General features: G+C 41.3%; 1 protein-coding gene across 4 annotated transcripts in view; it reads left to right on the top strand.

The window, feature by feature from the left end:
• Window positions 1–2,128: 2,128 nt before the first annotated feature.
• LOC136676832 (interleukin-1 receptor accessory protein-like 1-B) overlaps window positions 2,129–16,303 on the top strand; it is a 479,565-nt gene continuing 465,390 nt past the window's right edge. For all 4 annotated transcript variants that reach the window (XM_066654081.1, XM_066654079.1, XM_066654080.1 and 1 more), the window contains exon 1: window positions 2,129–2,834. The gene's annotated coding sequence lies outside the window, so the exon portion shown is untranslated. The remainder of the gene's footprint in view (window positions 2,835–16,303) is intronic.

Genomic DNA, 16,303 nt, shown 5'->3' with positions numbered 1-16,303 from the left:
ATCCAAATATATTTGAACCTCTTCAAAAACCACAGCGTAATTCTACAAGCTGCAATTGTGGGTTGGTTTAAAAAAACAGATGTGATCACTGCCATAGCTTGAAGATTTTACAAACAGCTAGTTTTTGAAATCTGGCAAATCAGAGTCCTGCAAGGTATACACATAATGGCTTAGTTCCTACTTGGATTGCATGGAACCACAAGCAATCAGGTACTAAAATGTTTCCAGGTACCAGATATCAATTTTGCCTAAAGGAAAAGTAAGAAAGCCAAGCAGCACCAAATAAAGTGGCATAGGTAAAGGTACGGCAGAGGTAAATGTACCTTTAACATGTACCTTTAACAGTACAGCAGTGGTGTTAAAGTCCAGTTTCTGAAGGTATACCTTCCCTTCTCTAGAAGGAGGGGTGAATATTTTGTACATTTTCTTTATTGAACTGTGTAAAATGAAAAAAAATAATCGAAGTACAGAAATGAAATGAATACAACACAATTTCCAAAACACATTCATTCATTATCTGTAACCTTTATCCAGTTCAGAATTGTGGTGGGTCCAGAGCCTACCTGGAATCATTGGGCGCAAGGTGCACTCTAAAAAGAACCAACTTAATTGAATTGCTTCAATTGGTAACAAGTAATTCAATTAAGTTTATCCAACTTAATTTTTTAAGTTTTTGAAGGTTGAACTTAAAAAATTAAGTTGGATAAACTTAATTGAATTACTTGTTACCAATTGAAGCAATTCAATTAAGTTGGATCAACTATTCTCTTTTTAGAGTGCACTCACACACCTATGGACACTTTTGAGTCGCCAATCCACCTACCAGTGTGTGTTTTTGGACCGTGGGAGGAAACCGGAGCACCCAGAGAAAACCCACGTTGACACAGGGAGAACACATCAACTCCTCACAGACAGTCACCTGGAGTGGGACTCGAACCCACAACCTCCAGGTCCCTGGAGCTGTGTGACTTCAACACTACCTGCTGCACCATCATGCCGCCCTTTACAAAATACAATAAATAATAAAATAAAGTACAGTTAAGTTCCCTAATTAAAAGTACAAATACGTACCCATGATGGAACCATGACAGTCACAGCAAAAGGGACCAGTGACAGTTTTTCTAACAGTGTACCACGCAGAGCACCATTATTTCTGAAAGAAAGTGTGAAGCCACTTTTAAGGTATTTTTCCTGGGAATAAAATATTTTAAATGTGTCATTTAGAAGAACAGAGATGATGCTTTAGAAGTTTACTGGATGATCAGAGGAGGACTTTGAAAGAGTAGCTTGACAGAAGCTTAGCTACATTTCATCACGAGTTGCTTGTAGCTTAAAAGGCTACTGTGGACCTTGCGCAATCTCAAACACTGATGTGATTATTTTGACCTGAATGTGCCAGGTTCGGTCCAGGAAGCAGTTTACACTGAGCACTGGCAACAGTAAAGAAATGGATATTCACTCATAAGCCTTCAGATATCTGCTAATTTATGATTCATAAAGCCTCACAGGCTACAGTACTCTTAGTCGGTTTCTGTTAGAGAAAGCGAGAAAGAAAGAGATGTGGGAGAGAGGGTGAGGAGGGAGAAAACGAGAGAGGAGAGGGGGATATTGAGACCGAGATACTAAGAGGCGGAGAGAGAGAGAGAGAGAGAGAGAGAGAGAGAGAGAGAGAGAGAGAGAGAGAGAGAGAGATACTGATAGACGGGGAGAGCGACGGAGTTATAGAGAGAGAGAGAGAGAGAGAGAGAGAGAGAGAGAGAGAGAGAGAGAGAGAGAGAGAGACCCGTCGCTGTTTCCTCACCTGCGCTAACGTGCTAACGGCGACTCGCGTGAGTGATGGAGGTGTAGACGGAGCGCGCGCTCTCGTTGCCTTAACCGACGCGCGAGCCTTCTCCGCTGATTCCATTGGGCGGCAGTGCGTGTATCCTTTCGCCCGGACTACAGCGCTGCTGCTCACTGAAAAGAAGGAGGAGGAGGAAGAGGAGGAGGAGGAGGAGGATGGAGTCGACATCTCGACACCTTCAACTTTCATCAGCCGCAGCCGCAGCCGCCGTACGGGACGCGACCCCCGGCCAGACGACGGCGTTCCAGCCTTGATTTTCTTTTTCGTTTGTTTTTTGTTTTATTTTTATTTGTAATTGTTTTTATTTTGGTTGTTGTTGTTGCTGCTGTTTTGTTTTTCTCCCTCATCTTCTCACCTTCCCTTTTCCGCTCGCGATGGATGCTGGCCGCACGCTTTTGACGTCCGCGCGCTCGAGGCTTTAGGACCGCGGGGACCGCACGGGGGTCTGCGAGTGTGCACACAGCTCGAGAAAAAAAGAAAAGAAAAAAAGCCCCCTCCACTACCCACCACCCTCCTTCAAGGGTCGGATGTGCTAGCGCAGGAGGAATACTTGTGAAAGACCCCACAGCGGCGGGAGATGGCTGGGCTCCGCGGCCGCGGCGGGGGGCGTCCGTGACACGCGCCGCGCGCACCCACTTACTTCTTCACTGAGGAAAGACCCATTCCGTCGTATCTCATCCCATTCTTACTCATCCCTTCAGTTTTCCTGCTCAAGTTGCCCCCCCTTGTCCTCCCTGAGAGAGAGACCCCCGCGCCTTGTGAACACTTTAACTGCGGCCAGCATGCGTCTCTACCCCGGATTAATTCACCCTGGTGAAAACACGAGCTCGTCTGGATAGTTCACTGCTCCATCGCTCCTTCTCTCCCTGCTCTCCCTGCTTTTGACTGGAAGACGAGGGGGGTGTTTAGCGCGCGCTCCGGCGGTGTGATGCTCCCTCTCATCGGGCTCTGATCTGCTCGGATCTGTTTCAGGAGCTTGGTGATTTGGGGGGTAAGCTCATCTTTCATCTTCTCACTTTCTCTGCCTTTAAAAAAAACGTGCACTATGTTGAAGTTCAGGGACTCGTCCTGGGGGGCGTCTGAACAGGCACAGCTCTGGCACGGTGCTCGTGCTCCAGCCTCTCCTGCAGTGTCTAGCAAGTTGGCTTCACTCCTTCACCCTATCTCTAACACCACGGGTCTGAGGCTAGTGGAACTTCCAGAGCTTGTTTCTCGGGACCAGTTTTACGCCTAAACCTAGATCATAGGTAGATCATAGGTACATAGGAACCGTGCTGGTGACATCCCAGAATAATGGATTAAAGGCATGCGAGCGACTTCGCCGGGCGTGGGAATGACTTCATAAGGCGTAGGGAAAAAGAAATAGTTCCATATCTAGTTCCCTCGCTTCAGTAACTGCTCCCTTCGCCTTAATTGCATCATGAAGGGATGGCACCAATCACCAGCCGGTCTCACTTCACTTCTGACAGTGGTGCACTATTTCCTTACAGTCTGTGTGGTATGTGTGTGTGTGTGTGTGTGTGTGTGCGGTGTGGGACGCAGCCTCAGTGACTTGGTGGTAATAGTGGAACACAACGGGTATTGCAGTTTAGTCTAAGACAGGGTTTAATCCATAGGCAGCAGCGTTTTTTTAAATTATTATTATTATTTTTTTCTATTGGAGCAGCGCTGCAGTCATTCCCCAAGTAAATCTCACGCGCTCGGGGTGTTTGGGGCTGGGGGGCATTGAAGGGGGAGTCATTAAGATAACGCGATGCATTCATTAGCGCAAGTGTGTGTGTGTGTGTGAGAGAGAGAGAGAGAGAGAGAGAGAGAGAGAGAGAGAGAGAGAGAGAGAGAGAGAGAGAAGCAGGGGGAGGGGGCTGTGCATCACTCTCTGACAGCGGTCTGAATGTGTGGCACTGAGTGGTACGTTTATGACAGAAATGCCTTCGGCAGTGTGTGTGTGTGTGTGTGTGTGTGTGTGCTTCACACCGCGCTGCAAACTTAACGCAGCTCACAAACGCACACTTATACACAGGTATGCTTCCATGCATTGTGGGGACTTACATTCATTTCGTTGAGGCTTAACCATAACGACTACTACTTTGTGGGGACCAACTTAAATCATGGTGCCCTAAATGAAGACAAGTCCTCTCAATGTGAGTGTATACGCAGGTTTCGGTCCCTACAACTACACACACACACACACACACACACACTAAATCTCCCGTTAGCCCGCGTTGCAGTATTCGAGGTTTAGACTGCATTCTATGGCAAGTCTAAGGCATTACGCACTTAGCTACAGTAAAACACCAGCAGAGACAGAGAGAGAGGGAGAGAGAGAGAGAGAGAGAGAGAGAGAGAGAGAGAGAGAGAGAGAGAGAGAGAGAGAGGAAAAGGAGTCACGACGCTTGGAGATGAAGATGAAAAATTTCTCTGTCAGAACAATACAGAAGTCCAAGTCCCATCATTCCTCTCTGTTTCCTTGATGCAGGGAAGGCTCACAAATTTTGGTGTTTGATTTCAGCTGGCAAAATAGCCATGTTTTGGTTATTTGGTGCAAAATTCAGAGACCACCCTTCATTTATCTAAACTTATAGAGGGTTTCCAAACACTCAGAGTACTTTACAGTCTCAACCACCACCAACGTGCAGCATCCACCTGCAGGATGTGATGGTAGCCAGTCCGCAGCAGTACACTCATAGCACATCAGCTGTTTTGTTGGAGAGGCAACAGTGTGAGGCTGGGATTGGATCCAGGCCTTCAAGACCCGGAAGCTTTGTGGTGGCAAGACTACCTGTTGCCCCTCCGTGAGAGTTCCAGTCATTAAGTTCATACATTTGAGAGCATCAGGAGAACTCTGCAGGGATATTGCAATTCCAAATCCCATCTGAACAAGAAATTCCACTCTTGCTCCAGCATCTTTGATGGATAGAAGGCTGGAAGTCACTGAAAACTCATTTCAGAAGCAGCTCCCGGTGCATCCTGGTCTTCCAGTTGTTTCGGTGAGGATTACAGTAATGAGGATGAAGGGGTGCTACTACATGCTGGTGAAAGGCTAAGAAACACAAAGATCTGAGACAACCTACATCGAAGCTGCTCATTAGAGTGCACTTCAGCATGGGTTCCCTGGAGACTCAATTCAAACCCCATTTACTGCTGAACTTTAGTGTCCCCCAAGCTGCATTTAGGCTAGATACTGACCCTGACTATCTTTGCCTCAGCACAATTCTTTAGTCCGATCACATTAAGCCCTTTTATCGCCTCCAGTGAACCTGACTGGCCTGATAAAAGCCTTTATATTTCGGAGTGGAACATTCTTCAAATACAAGTCCAATAACCTTCATTGAGTGAGACGAAATTAAAGGACATGCCTCCGAAATGACTCAACGCATCTCTGCCAATATCCATTTTTCTTTAATGTCTCTGCTATTTAGAGGGCAAATCTGAAGGATTGTGTGTGTGTCAGGGCTCAGGTATGTATGTGGGATTTTAATGCACTGAGCTCTGATGAATCAGATTCTATTCTCAGTGAAAACGAGGCAAATGTGGACACATTTGCCAAGTTCAAGACCACTAGACTTAAAGCACAATTTAAAATAAAACAGAAAAAAACAGCACAGCTTATATGATGAAATCTTATTATTTCAAATCTACCAGGTGGCACTGACAACTCAGAGTTCATCTGCTAGTCCTTTAAAGCAATGTATAGCGCACATTACTTCTGTTATAGACACACTGCAGTGACTCCAACTGTATTTTAGAATTGATTTTAAAGTCTTTCTACTTGTAGAGAAAGCTCTTAACAGTTTAGCACCCTCTTATATCACCGTTTCTGTCATTTTATGTCCCTTCACGAGCCCTTAGGTCTTCTACAGCAAGTCTGTTAGATATTCCAAACGTCCCCTAAATAAAACTGGGGAGCCTTCGTCCACTACATTCCTCTTTATTTGTGCTTATGTGTAATGCATGCTTTTATTATTGTATCATGTTTTAAATTGATCCATTTTTTTTATGTGACCTTTCATGTGCCTTGGATTGAATGAGTTGTCTTTGTCCGTTATTTTGTGGTTCTTCTATTTTTGTTGCTCAAACGTAAAGCTGTATGAACAGTATGACATATATAACTTTATCAAAATATTATACTATACTATATTATTATAATTAATAGAGTGAATGTAAGTAATTCATTCAGTCTTTTGGAAACAACCTATCACTCATTCATGCTTCCACAGTTTTAATTTATTACCTAATCTTAATTTTCAGACAATGGTTTTAAACTGTCTAAACTTCACTCCATTGTGTAATGTGTCATCTGAGGGGCAATCTTTTTATTTCTGTCTGGTGTAGTTAAGCCACACAGCTCTAGGGACCTGGAGGTTGTGGGTTTGATTCCCGCTCCGGGTGACTGTCTGTGAGGAGTGTGGTGTGTTCTCCCTGTGTCCGTGTGGGTTTCCTCCGGGTGCTCCGGTTTCCTCCCACAGTCCAAAAACACACGTTGGTAGGTGGATTGGGGACTCAAAAGTGTTCGTAGGTGTGAGTGGATGTGTGAGTGTGTGTCACCCTGTGAAGGACTGGCACACCCTCAAGGGGGTGTTCCTACCTTGCACCCTGTGATTCCGTGTAGGCTCCTGCCCCACCGCGACCCTGTACTAGATAAGCGGTTACAGACCATGAATGAATGAATGATCTAGTTTATAAATCTATTCAAATCTCTCATTCCCAAGCACCACTTTATCAGCTGTCATTTCTCTTTAGGTGCAAACTGAAATGTATATATCACACCCCTTTTTCCAGACCTTAATTAAACGCCACTCTGGAATATTCCCCAGTGTATGATAACAGTGTCCCCAGGGCATTGTGTTCTGACCTCACTCATATGCTATGTTGACCTCCTTCTAATATCAAAGTGATTTAGGATCGCCTATAAATGCTATTATGAACGTTTTATAAGCATTTACAAGTATAAGAAGTCATTACAATCAAAGAATGCAAATCTAGTCCGTTAAAGTGCTTAATGAGCTCTTATTTATATGGACAATTTGCTGGAATGATCTCTTACACAAAATGTGAAAACGGGGAGAAGGAATTGAGAAGTGAAAAATGGAGAGGAAACAGAAATAAGGTGTGTACAACAGCATCCTACTTTTGAAATGGTTTTTATTCTGTTGGTGTAGAAGAGAGTTTTTACGGGAACAGGAGAGAGTGAGATAGGAAAAAAGAGAAAGAGAGTAAGAGGGGCAAAAGGACAGCATAATGAAGAGAATATGCTCTGGGAGTGCAGAGCTTAAACAACAGCTTGTTCGCCTTTGGTGCTTAAGCCTGTTTGTTCCATCCCTCAGGCCACTGAAAGATACAGCACCCCAATAACAGCTCACTGATCTCGCAACAGGCCTGGGATTCTAACAAGCCCAAAAGTTCATTCTCTATTATTCTCTGCTGGGCTGCATTATAGAGAACCTGCAAAAATGAAACCCAGGCAAAATATAATCGCTGTGGTACAAGCAAAATAATATACCACACTGTGCAAATGGCAAAGACCATCCTTCATTTATTTTCATTCCCATTGGCTGAGCTGTTTATCAGCACAGGGATAGATTAGAAGTTGGTTGTAGATTCTTTTCAATTCCAGGTATTCCCAATCCCAATTTACAAATTAATTCTGGACTCCTGGGTGGCCAGTTCATTATTTTAAAAACACAAGAATGTGTCTAAACATTATTATTTATTTGATCTGTATTTTTTTTCTTTTGTCAGTAACGTCTTGTACTTGACTGCTGCACATCCTCTCAGACTCATAGCATTAAGCTGTCTTCTCACTTTGGAAGAATAGAGAGAGTCTGCTGTGTTATTATTATTATTATTAAATTTTTTCATAGATTATTGAATGGTTTTTGTTAACTAAATTATTCAGAACCATCTCCGGAAACATAAATAACTTGTACATAACTGCATGTATGAGTGGAAAGTAAATAAAAGAAAGAACACATAGTAGTTATTACAACATCAATTAATTAGTATTGTAAAATTAACTTCATCTAAATGGAGTCAATGAAAAACTATATATTCTTTCCATAATAGCACTTATGATCCCATGTTTATGGCTATCAATAGATTCTACCTCTGTCTTGTACAGTGTTAAAAATGATGGTCCTTCAAGGGTTCTTTAGTAACGAAAATGGTTCCATATAGAACCATGAACACTAGAAGATCTCTTTGTATGATTAAAGTGCCCTTTGCATTGTAAAAGCCTTCTTCATATTCATGGAAAATGTGCTAAAACTTATTACAACAACCTTTGGTATGGTGCCATACCAAAACCCCTTTTCTAAATGGTGCTGAATAGAACAATCCATACCACATTATCTATCAATCTAAAGAACCCTTTCACTGGGCAAAGTTTAAGTGTTCAGGGTTCTGTATAAATCCATTTTCTTTACCAAAGAACCCTTAAAGAAGCATCATTTTGAAGTGTGAAATCAATGTAGGTGTATACAATGCAAATAAAAATTTAAGGCATCCCTAGTTATTGTTAGTAACCAAATCACCTGAACATGGAATCTGAGCTGTTAAAGACTTGTCAAATTATCTGCAAAGTTTATTTATTTATTTTGGATGAATCTAAATTAGACTGTACAGGCTGCAGAGAACTCAGCAGCATAGTCTAGCCTCCATCTTCAAACAAGTTCATTAGAGGGACTGTAGTAATTGGTTTATATGTGTGCGAGCCTGTTCGCTTGGGCTTTTGTGCGCACATATGTGTGCATGTCTGTGAGTAAATGGAAATGAGGATTTGCGGCCCACTGCGGAACACCATGTGTTGAGAAGAGAGTGATTGGACCAATTGCTGGGGATTTGCGAGTGCAGCACTGCCATGGGGACTCTTTAGATGTCTCTTTATCTTCTCTGTTATATTTGTAATTATTGTGAAAGGCGCTGATGGTGCTGGCATTTCATGAAGAGCATGGGCTTTGGGGATAGGGAAGCCTGCCTGCCTGTGCGTCACACGGCACGATGAGATGGAATATGTGCAGGAGTGAAGCAAAGCCAACCCAAGTGCTCTCGATGCTCATATAGATTTGATTTTAAGCTCTCTATGGGAAGGAGGCAGATTTCAAATAATCATCCTTTGGCTGTTTGAGGGGCACTTAGTGCTGTGTTTAAGATTTATATACACACTTATAGATAAGAACATAATTACTGCCATGAAGCAAAGAAATGATGTTCTGAAATAATAATTACATCTGAAAGAAAACAATAATTATTATTATTATTTTAAAAATCAGGCTGCTATCTAGCAATAGTTTGCTATCACTAAGTCACAGAAATAATTCAAAAGCATTTACTCAAGCTGACATATACGCTCCTGGCTGTAGGTTGCTGATACTGGACTAGTCTTGTTTCTTGTGTACTCGCTGTGAATTTCTGGTCTGCTAAATGTTCTGGAATTACCTGTCCAAATCGGTGAGGTAGTACACAGCTGCTCGATATGAGGCAGAGGTTTTATGGCCCCTGTCTACCACATGCCAGTTCCTTAGATGCAGTCGAAATTTCAGCGCTGTCTTTTTGAACTCCTGTAGCCCGAACAAAGCTGACTCATTCTTTGTCAAAAAGGAAATGCAAAAGAAATACACAGGGATAGTGCTGATCTATTCATTTGTAACTCCAAAGCTGTAAGAGAGAATGCATATAGTGGGTGTGCACAATGGCATCATTTTAAATTATGGCATTTGGCAGGTGATCTTATCCAGCATGACCTCATTTTTTAAAATCATGTTTCAGAGGTAGGTGTTAGAAGTAGTGCTGTGTAAGGAGGTGTGGAATTTAGGTTTATTTCTTACTTGCTAGGTTGTGTTCTTTTGTCTGTGTCTGTCATAAGCAGAAAATATTTGAGATGTGGAGACAAGTGGTATGCCACACCAACAGCTAGTGGATATATACAAATATATAAATTGCAGTTATTTGCTTCTCTCCAGTCTGTTTGCATGTTGGAACCAGTCTAATTTGTTTATGAAGCCCTGGTGTCAGTAAACAAGTAAAAAAACAAAGTGACTCAGTCAGACATGCTAGGCTTACTCTCTCCCTGCTCACTGCAGTGAAATGGCAAAGCTACCTCCAAACTTTGAAAGAGATGAGGATATTGCTTTCAAATTATTTAGGTAGGAACCCACTCTACATTTTGGAGACTGCTAACTGCATGTCATAAAACTAAACAACTCGATTTACAAGTTTCTGTGGTAATTCAAACAGCAAATAAAAACTGAATTTAAGCTTCGGCCAAATACAAACACCAGTAATGTTTTCACTTCTAACATAACATTCCGCCCTAAAAGAGCTTCTGAACGTAAACAAGCCAGAGAGAACTGCAGTTCCCACAATTGTTGAGGTTCCCTTTAAGACAAAGGAGATTAAAGAGACAGTATACATGGAATTACACAAAACTAGAGCACCATTTACCATTTGTACTCAAGCCCATTATAACATGTTCACCTATTTCACCGGCTCCACTCATGTTGAAAATCGGTGGATGAAAGCTCCCAGAGGATGGAAGCACAGGTCTATCTACAGCCATCACTGGATGTGGTCAGAGAGATAACAGTGATTGATTGTGTGGTTAAGTAAGGGTCACGTTAACCCTGTAGCTACAGGACTATGAATGAAGGATTCCAGTTACTATTTCAGCCTTAAGCAAAGCATTTATCCCAAAGTTACTTTCAAGGGAACTACCTGGTAATTACCGTCTGTAGGTTTCTCTTGAGATCCTGCTAAAAGAATAAGTGCGAGCTTAGAGGAGGTTCACCGTGGTTTGTGAGCAGCTCTGGTAATTACAATAATAATCAAAGAGATCAGAGGGCAGCCGTGTAGACAATGGCTCTAATGGAACACATCAAGTGCTGTATCTTAGTCATCTGAACGGTATTTGGGAAGGAATGAAAGTGCAATAATATATGGAAAAGGAATGCCAGTGTTGTGCTGCAGTGATAGCACTGTGGTGAGCTGTAAGCAGGGCTTTGGTTAACATTACAGGACTGAATTAGAATTTAGCTAATTAATTGCTTGCCATGCCATGCAATTTAGGACAGAATCTTCAGGACATTGTGTGGGTTTAAGAAAACACAGTTTGGTTTATTAAAAGAGACCAATAGAGACATTTACCTGCTACAATGTATGACAGGAAAACATGGGGAAGACTGAGCTTCAGGATGTGGCTCTATAGGAAAGCATACAAACACCTGTCTCAGGATTCTTACATCCTGATCTTGAAAAGCTGACATTGTGTATACAGAGATATGCTACTACTAACCAATCAAAATGACCACACGATAAAAAAGTATCCCACGACAAGAACCAATCTTGCAATCTCTGCAGGTATTACAATAGCAGGAGTTTAAACCCAGCAGAACACTGATAGCAACCATCCATTTGTTTTGGGAGTAATACAGTCGTCCTCTGACACAGGATGAGAATCCTGTAGAGTGAGAAATCACACAGCAAGTTTTCATCTACAGATCATGAAATCACTATATATCAACCTACCGATTTTGCTCAACAATAGACAAAGAGAGATCACTTGGTTAGAATGTGTTCACATCACTGGAGCTTACTGATTTACTTTTAAAGGGAGTCATACTGTTCAATTCAATACAGCTTTATTTACTTAATGCTTTTTTGAATGCAGCAGTACTGGCACAAAGCAGCTTTGCAGGGGTCCTAGCCTCAAGTGAGCGTCACTAAGGCGATAGTGGCAGAAAAAAAAAACTCCTTCAGAACTAGATAAAGAAACCTTAAGAGGAACCAGGTCTCAAAAGGGGGACTCTTCCTCTTCTGGTTGACACGGGGGCAAAGCAACCAACCAAAAGCAGATTTAATCACACAGAAAACCCTCTTAACTGTAATTCAAAATTGACCTTTCTAGCCCCACTGGCACTGTTAACGCATGCTTACTGTCACCAGTTCAATATAGACTTGACACATTACCACAGTACACATTACAAACCTGCATTACATCAATATCTACTATAAAATCATCTCCGGTATAGCTGAGATATGAGGATACCAATGGAAACCTTTTTGCTACTTGATCCAGTTCATCACATCTATGGTCAAACATCTAGGAGAAGAGGCGAGAAGGGTAGTCAAATGGAAAACAAGAGCTCAGGGGCATTATTCTGTACACTTACACACCATCCACTCATACAGAATAGCACAGATCACAGAAGATGTAGGTGAACATTTGGGTTTCGAGACTTCAGCTTCTTTCAGAGACTAAGAATTGCAAAAAAATAGGAAAGGAGCCGGCAGAGAGCCTGGTGATTGTGAGCTGCTGCAGTAAGAATGACGCTGGTAATGGGCTGTCTCCTCAGCGGCCTCCGGCCCTCCTCTTAGAACCTCTCACTGACCGTCATTTAGAGGAGTCTGCAAAATGTGCACTCACTTTTACCAAGCCATTTTCATGGACCAGTTGTTTTTCAGTTCAGGGCATTAGAGAGGAAATATAGGCCAGTGGTGTCATCTTGATTCCTTGCATTATTCCTTTCATATACTCTATAGCTTGTTTATATACAGACCTTTTAAAAGTAATTTTCTCAAGAAAAGAAATTCTGTAGTCTCTGATATTGACATGAGGGCATTCCAAACCACTGACTGGCCTGAGATTTTTTTTCCTCTCTGTCTTTCTTAGTGGCTCTGTTCTAGTAGAAGCAAGCTAGTGTTATGGCGTAAGTGTTATATCTAAATCTTTTCCCCACTCTCAGCTTACATGGCTTACTTTTGAAAAACATAAGAGTTCATCCCAAGACAGTGGAAAAATGAAATGCTGGTCAATTGTTTCACACAGAAATAAAGATTGAGGTGATGAAAGTGTTATACTACTGCCCAGATGAAATTGCATTCAAAGGTGTAATCAAATCTTTTTCTTATTTTTTTCCACCTTTCTTTTCCCTGAGGCTTGGAGGGCTAAAGTGGATGGGTGGATGGTTTTGTCAGTGATGAAACTAGCCAACCATTGCTCAAGAGAACAATGAAATTATCATTTTCATCCTTTTAGCTTCCACACAAAGCTCACTTTTTGTAACATCCACCTGTACATGGCTCCCTGATTAAAAAATGAAGTTGTCGTATGTGCTGTATTCTGACAGACACATTGCACACGTGCGGAAAGATCATAGAAAGTTTATAGGCTATAAGTTTAAACAAGAAAAATGGGGAAATCTGTTGAAGGATTTTTCCACCTGCTCACAATTGCCGCTGGCAGCTCTGGTTACTCATTCATGAAGGTTTTCTGTTTGATACACAGCACATTACAAGAGAAAGATAAACCTCCTCCCTTTTGGAAAGCATCCTTGGATTTATTGTGGAATCAGCTGAAGTCTATAGCTGCCCCTGCAGTACAGATAACTCAGCATTGACCAGCACATCTTGTCTATCAGAGTGATGTTTCACAATGGAGAGAGCAAGATGAGAGAGAGAGGGACAGTTTGACACAGAGAGAAGCAGAAGAAGATGATAATGAAGAAGAAGAAGCAAGAGAGGGTGAGAGAGGGAGAATCTATAGCAACTACCAACAGAATATGCTTTGTAAATCATTAAGGTGTTCCTGAATGCAGTGCAGTGAATAATGGGTTATGGAGTCACGCTTTTGATGTATGTTTCTAGAACATTTGATAAATGGTAAGGCATCTTATAACACCAGCGGCAGCCTCAGCTTAAGTCTGCTATCACTGTATTTTGAGGATTCATTGTAAATGGTGTGTAGATGCTCACTTGAACCCTTGCCTAATCTATATTCAAGGCCCTTAGGCTTTAGGACTTCAGAAGTGGCCTAATGATTACTGGAAACTAAAAATATATACAGCAGGTCCTCTGTATCTATGGGTGGTTTCAAACAACCACAGATAGAAAAGTACTACAAAAAAATCCAGAAAGCTCAAAATCTCTGAATGTGGAGCGCTACTCTGTCATTGTATAACTGTAGGTGCCCAACATTTCACAGGTTCTAAGTCACTCAATATTTGAACAATGTTTGCCTCACATATCATTGGTTCGTTTCCTCATTTGCTCAATATGTACTATGTAGTTAAGCCTATGGTGGTTTCAGTGGCGGATGCTGGTCTTTCAAGGAGGGGAAGCTCAATTTCGGCCTACATAATAAAATGTGTCGGTTTATTTATACCTAAATTCTACCCTCCGTTCCTTTTCAAGAAAATGATCTGTGACCCTGTCGTACCAAAAAGGCGTCTTTTCCAGGGACTTGACTAGTGTCCTCTCAAAGGCCAGCAGAGCTAGGCTGCTTAAACGGCCTTGGCTCATGTGAAGTGTGTCCGCCTGTGAGTGCTTTGTGACGGTGGGGGGGCTCAGCAGCACCCGCTGGACAGAAACTGCGATAGAAGTCAGAAAGAGTGATAGAAGTCAGTCTCCAAACACAAGCAGCTACAAAAAACCCACCAGAAATAGAAGCTCGATTTGTCACTAGTCGTTTTTAACAAAGAAAATGCCGCTAAGTGGATTAAGAAAGTCTCCGGTTCAACTCAGAACAGAATGAAAATGTAATGCTCCCACGAATCTAAAGGATCGCTGATTCGCTCATTTCACTGTCAAGACCCCCAGAGACGCTGAGCGTCCGATGGGCGGGACAAAAATCCAATGACTCGTCTCGTTTCGCTGCACTTCGCTGCTTCACTATTGAACTCTGTGGACGCTCAGCGTCCTCACTATTTAAAGCACTGTGAAGCTGCGGGAATGATTGAGAGGAAAGCCGCATCTTTACCAGTGATAAGAAGCTGATTCTGAACAAAAGTTGAGTGCGTTGTAGTGTATATTTATTCAATGACGTACACACAACAGTATATATTTGATCACTTATTTTTTGACATTTTAGGGGAAGCTGAGCTTCACTTGCAGTCTTAGAGCAATCACCTCTGGGTGGTTTGTACTTAAACACACAAACTGATTTTTCTCATCATTATTCCCTAAACAATACAATACATACATTATATATATATATATATTTTATTTTATTTTTTTTACATTGTATAAGATATTAATTATAAGGAATCTAAGGGTAATTTAAAGTATATTGGAGGATGTGCGTGAGTTATATGTAAATGCTACCCTGCATTGTATAAATGACTTAACTGTCTGTGGATTTTGGTATCTGTAGGGGGTCCTGGAACATATCCCCCATGGATACTGAGGAATGACTCTATTACCAATTATTACAAGACTTAAACTCTGCAAACTATTGTAGTGATTGTCTTATTTCATTACATTATTTTTGGAAACCAAAATAATATAATTTCGAATTGCACAGTCATGTATTTTCCACCATGGCATCTTCATATGAATATATACAATCATTCCCATTAATAAGGATCGAGAGATGGACAGGAGGCTTTTAACATTATAGTGTTCCTGCGTTAATTCCGTATTTGCAATCATAACTCATAAATCTGAATTTCCAACCTCGGACTTGAAACATACTAAAAAAAACACCCTGTCAAATATGACATCCCCAAGTTCAGCAAATGATGTAATGTTAACACGATAGGTCCCAACAGTATGAAATTAGAACTCTCTACATTTAAATGAGATATTTAAGCTTAAACAGTTGAATTTACAAAGAGGGGAAATTGAAAATAACTATTTTAAAATGGTATAATTCCAAGCTGTAATGTCCTGCTTCTAGCATAACTGATTTGGGTCAAGCATCCAGTGTTTTGATTTCCAATGAAAGGGATCAAATTCATGAGAAATAATCTCATTTTTGACCATTGGGAAACTACTAACTTTGAATAACAGTTGTTAGCCTCAAAGTTTGTTACTAAATTCAAATGTCTGTATTTAATCTAAAATAGCCAATGGTTCTGGACATGCTTGCAGTAGGTAGCCTTATCATGAAGAGCGTGTGTTTGTCCTATTGTTCCCCAGAAGACACATTCATGTCCACACTGGGCAGTAAAATGTATCAGAATTAAAATTTTCTGTATGCCCATGCTTTTAGTTACTACATAAAGACTCATGGGTATCACCAGAGTAATGCAGTGTGAGTATTAATAAGATTAGTAGATTAATATCAGGATTTTTATTTACTTATTTATTTTTTCTTCCATTGAAAAGTTAACAGAAATTCAACTAAATATACATACAATTCAAATACATTTTTCCACATCCTTACACCTAGACCTCAGGCTAACACTACAGATAGTCAACATGTAGTTTATTAACAATTCGAGAGTTTGTAGAAAAGCTGCAGGGAAATATCAGAGCAACGGATGACCCAATTTTACAGTGACTACATCGCCTGAAAAAGTAATGTCAGTGCAATCATCTCTCTCTTTTGGTGGATGGGGGGGAGGGTGTTTCAAGGCAGCCATTTTCAGCTTGTGAATCAAATAACCAGAGAGAAATCAAATAACCAGACACACTACTGTGAGTCATGCCTTATTCTTGATTTGTCACACATAAAACATGCAACCAATC

Source organism: Hoplias malabaricus, chromosome X2, assembly GCF_029633855.1.
Source record: "Hoplias malabaricus isolate fHopMal1 chromosome X2, fHopMal1.hap1, whole genome shotgun sequence".
Classification (NCBI taxonomy): domain Eukaryota; kingdom Metazoa; phylum Chordata; class Actinopteri; order Characiformes; family Erythrinidae; genus Hoplias; species Hoplias malabaricus.
The sequence above is the reverse complement of the archived record's forward strand: the minus strand, read 5'-3'. Positions and strand labels throughout refer to the sequence as shown.